Source organism: Vicia villosa, linkage group LG4 (genome assembly GCF_029867415.1).
Source record: "Vicia villosa cultivar HV-30 ecotype Madison, WI linkage group LG4, Vvil1.0, whole genome shotgun sequence".
In the NCBI taxonomy this organism is placed as follows: domain Eukaryota; kingdom Viridiplantae; phylum Streptophyta; class Magnoliopsida; order Fabales; family Fabaceae; genus Vicia; species Vicia villosa.
Genome location: NC_081183.1, coordinates 127,392,729 through 127,397,454, shown reverse-complemented (window position 1 = coordinate 127,397,454; position 4,726 = coordinate 127,392,729). Strand labels below are relative to the sequence as shown.

At 31.1% G+C, this 4,726-nt stretch overlaps 1 long non-coding RNA gene across 2 annotated transcripts; it reads right to left on the bottom strand.

Moving 5' to 3' along the window:
* Positions 1-324: 324 nt before the first annotated feature.
* Positions 325-4,439, bottom strand: LOC131599643 (uncharacterized). 2 transcript variants are annotated; one of them, XR_009282871.1, is made up of 2 exons: positions 3,880-4,439; positions 325-539 (listed from the first exon to the last, which is right to left on the bottom strand). It is a non-coding gene; the product is annotated as an uncharacterized LOC131599643 (long non-coding RNA). The 2 variants fall into 2 exon arrangements; XR_009282872.1 differs by lacking the exon at positions 3,880-4,439 and adding an exon at positions 1,120-1,196.
* Between the last annotated feature and the right edge of the window lie 287 nt (positions 4,440-4,726).

Sequence of the window (4,726 nt, the reverse complement as noted above, 5' to 3'; positions counted from 1 at the left end):
AGCGCTTTCAAAAAAAGCGCTAATATATAACTCATGTTTGATAGCACTTTTAAAGAAAGCGCTAATATATTACTCATGTTTGATAGCACTTTTAAAAAAAGTGCTAATATATGGCTCGTGTTTGATAGCACTTTCAAAGAAAGCGCTAATATATGACTCATGTTTGATAACACTTTCAAAAAAAGCGCTAATATAAGGTACACTTTTTTTTTATTTATTATACATAAAATCATTCTATTGGTGTGCAAATATCAAAAAGCTACATTCAATGGTTTAAGCTACATTCAATCCAATACCAAATAACGGTTTATTGTGTTGATAATATTTAAAGGCTCAATAAAAATTTCCAACTTTTTCATAAAACTGTACAGTTATTACATCATAAAATTTTCAAATTCAATAATGGACCAAACATTAAACTTGGACCAACAAAATCTACATTTCCTCTGCTAATCCATCAGCATTTTAACATTTCCAAGACTTGCAATTGTATCCCCACTAGGTCCACATTGTCCCATACTTGAACCATTTTCCTGTCACTACAATATTGAAGTTAATTTTTTTCAAAAGACTACTCAAAATGAAATACAAATAGATCAAATAATATACTTTTAATATATAAACCAGGTATTCTAATATAACTTAGGTATGATAGTTATACATTTATATAGTGTATTCGAATAGAACTAGGTATGGTAGTTTATCAAAATTAACTAGACCACGTAATCTCTACAAGTTACCGAGAGAAAAACCAGCTATAACATCGAAGTTAAAATTTGTTTTAGTCCAGAATAATAACAGATAAATTAGGCATCAACGGCTAACATGTTTATAAGGCACGTCCTTTACTCTCTTGCTGGTATGAAATTGACTTAATTTAATTTTCTCTATATTTTATCAATTCAACATTAATAAAAAATGATAACAATCAAATAATCATATGGAAATTTGAATTTTAACAACAATTAAGCATATGATCATACCTGAATTCGAACGTAATTAGTACTCACCTTTCTGCGCTACCCAATTTAACAAAACAATATACAAAAAACCAATCTTTGAACCTTAAACAAAACAATATCAAAGAAAACAAAATTGCTGTTGAATATTGAAGAGTACCTGCAAGATGAGCGACATGCAGATTGAGACGAGAAGTTGAGAAAGAATAGTTGTTGGTGTGACCATCGGTGGATTTGAAAAAAAAAAAAAAGAAAGAAAAAAAAAAAAGAAGAGATAGAAAGAAATAAGAAAGAAAAAAAAAAAAAAGAAGGAAGAAAAAAAAAAGAAAGAAAAAAAAAAGAAAAAAAAAAGAAAAAAAAAATAAAAAAAAAAAAAAAAATGAAAAAAAAAAAAAAAAAAAAAAAAAAAAAAAAAAGAAAAAAAATAAAGAAAAATAGAGAACAAAAAAGAAAAAAAGCCCCACAACCCTGGTTAAATATATTAAGAAAGCATGAGAAAAAGGAAAATCCAGGATTTTGTCCTACATGGTAAACTTAGAAGTTAAAGCATTATATTAACACAAGGTTGGTGTCTGTAGTAAAACAAAACATACACAAATCACCATTGATATCATACAACGGAAATATGAAGTAAACGTGAAATAACTGAAATAGTGTCCGTGTTTATATAGTAATCCGATTATGTATTTCTGTATCTTGTACATGTTATTGTACAGTTGTAGACTTGTAGTTTATCTATAGCACAAGTAGCTAGTGCACATGGTAGCACATGTATGTAGTTGATAGTTCTTGTAAATGAATATGTTGAGTCAACATATTCTGTTAGTGTTCATTATCTAGTGGTAACTTGTAAGTCTTTTAGGTTCATCCCTAAGGTCTCATTATGCTTTCTGAAATATAACAGAGTCATTTTCTCTTCAGAGAAAACATACTGTCTCATTTGCTTTGCACTCTTTCAAAGTCTAATATGCTATATAGAGCCTCTAAGTGGGCCTAAAATTCGCATTTTTTCTGAACCATCGGAGTGCATGATCCACAGCTTGTATATATGCTCTTGTACATTTGTTAATTATGTATAGCATCAGGTAGGTAAGTATGTCTCTGGTAGTTAGTGTAGCTTCTAGTTGCAAGTAGCTGGATGTGCTGAGTTAACATATTCAGTTAGTGTCAGTAGCCTAGTGGTCATTTTGAGGCTCTTCTGTCCTCATCCCTAAAAGAAGTCTCACTGTATATTATGAAGAATGTCAGAATCAGTTTCTCAATCTTTTCATGACAGAGAACACCCCCAAAGTATTTTCACTTTGTCAAATTCTAATCAGGGATGGCCCAATATATATGTAGGCCTAACACAAAAATTAAAGGGAGGCCTTTTTTAAGCAATTGATGCTTCTTTAACACATGTTTTTTATGTGATGTTATAGTAAAATGTGTGTAGTTATTAAGTATTTGGTATTTTTTAATATTATGGTTCTTTTATCCTCATTCCAACTTATAATATTCTAGATATATGAAACATTCTCTTCCTAATGATGAAATTAACGATCTGCAGGTACTTAAAAAGAATTAATTCATCCAACCTTTCCTTATTTATGATAAAAACCACTTAACTCAATACATATACAATCAAAGTGTAATGTGATTTTTGAAAGTCAATGATTCCACACCTATCTAATTACAATCAATATATAATTAGAGCAATCAATCAGCTTGCACATAAGTCAGCCACATCCTTAGTTAATTTACTCATTTATATGATACAATCAAAGTGTATTTATGAAGTGGGTAATTTTCACCACACATGTTAAATGGTGAAATCATTTTATGATGAAAAAATTGCAAGCCAGTTTGGTAGAACGTAAGTATATTAAAAAAAGAAAAGGTTTGACTAGAAAGGGTCTTAATTAAAAAAACTCATTGGGGTATTTTCCAGGAAACACTTACATGGTCAGTTCAATCAAGCCAGCCATAGAATACTACAAGTGTTTTTGTGAATCTCGTGAAGTCATGTTCATTCATCTACCTACCACAAATATCGACTAATTCTTCACACTATAAAACCATGTAACCTCAAACATGATAATTACAACACAACACTCTTCATCCCCTTTCCTTTTCTACAACAACCAGTTCAGCAAATTAACCTTCGAAACTAGTATTCATCAATATATCAAGATGGTGACTGTTTCTGAAATTCATAAGGCTCAAAGGGCAGAAGGCCCTGCAACCATCTTGGCTATTGGCACCGCAAATCCGGCAAACTGTGTTGAACAGGCCACATATCCTGATTTCTACTTTAAAATTACTAACAGTGAGCACAAGATTGTACTCAAAGAGAAATTCCAACGCATGTGTAAGTACAACTCACTCTTGATATTAATTTACATATATACCATAATTATTTGCACTAACTGACCAATTATATATTATGTGTTTGGCCTTGGCATTATTACCAAAAATTGTATGTTGTGCTGATGATATGTCTTTTTTTAGGCATCACATTGAAATTTATAAGTAAAACAGAGCCATACAATACAACTGATGCCTAGAATCTGATATCTTTTACAAGAATGAATGATGGATAGAGTTCAAACCAGAACCAGCAAGAAGCTATAGTTAAAATTTGGAAAACTTTAGCATTCAAAATCACCTAACCTAGACATATATTTTATAAAAATGGGTTCAATAGTAAAGTAGAACAATTCAAAAAGCTCAGATTTATATTCTCAGAAGCAATTCAAAAACCTCTGATTTATATGCACAATGAAGAATTATAAATCTCAAACAAATCTCAGATTTTAAGATAAATCTCATATTGTATCAAAACCTTCTCAGCCCTTTGTTTCTACACTTCCGATTCGAACATAACCAAACATGATTGGAAATGATAAAAGCTCGAAATAAAGAAGAACTTGTACCGTACCTTCGAAGATTCCGGCGAAGACTTCAACTCCGGTACTGTCTCAGAGCCTGCGATTAGAGTATGTGGCTGTGTTTGACGGCGTGAGTTAGGGTTTGACAAAAATATAGCGAGAGATAGTTCGGCGGAGAGAACTTTGGCGGAGAGAAGCTTCGGCGGAGAGAGGGTTTGTAGAGAGAAGGTTCGGTGGAGAGAACGATTGCAGAGAGAAGGTTCGGCGGAGAGAAGGTTCGGCGGAGAGAAGTTTTGCGATTAGTATTGTGCACGATTAGATTTTGGTGGCAAGCTGAAAAGATTCAGTATTGTGCGCGAAACCTAAAAAATGCCTGCTAATATTTTAATTTTTTAATTTTTTTAATTAGTATTAATAGTAGCGTTTATTCCAGAAGTGCTAACATTGGGATGGCTAATATAACATTAGCGCTTTAGATAAAGTGCTATCAAAATTACAAAAATTCTTGTTCAAAAAAGTGAAAAATGTTAATAGCGTTTTAGAAGGGAGCGCTATTTTAGTCAACAATATTAATAGCGTTTTATTTAAAGTGTTATCTTATTAGCATTTAATAATAGCGTTTTTATACAAAGTGCTATGAAAATCACGTTATATATATTTTATAATAGCGCCTTAATATAAAGTGCTATTATAGATGTATTTTTTTCTATTTTAATAGCACTTTTTCAAAAGTGCTATTAAATTAGGCGATACAAAAAATCAATTTTGTTGTAGTGAATATTATTTGTTTTGATGATAACATTATGTATAAATTTTGTATAAGACAATGTGGTACTCTAATCCTTTGCATTTTCCATTTCAGGAAATATATAAAGAGTATGCACAAAGCAGCGCTCA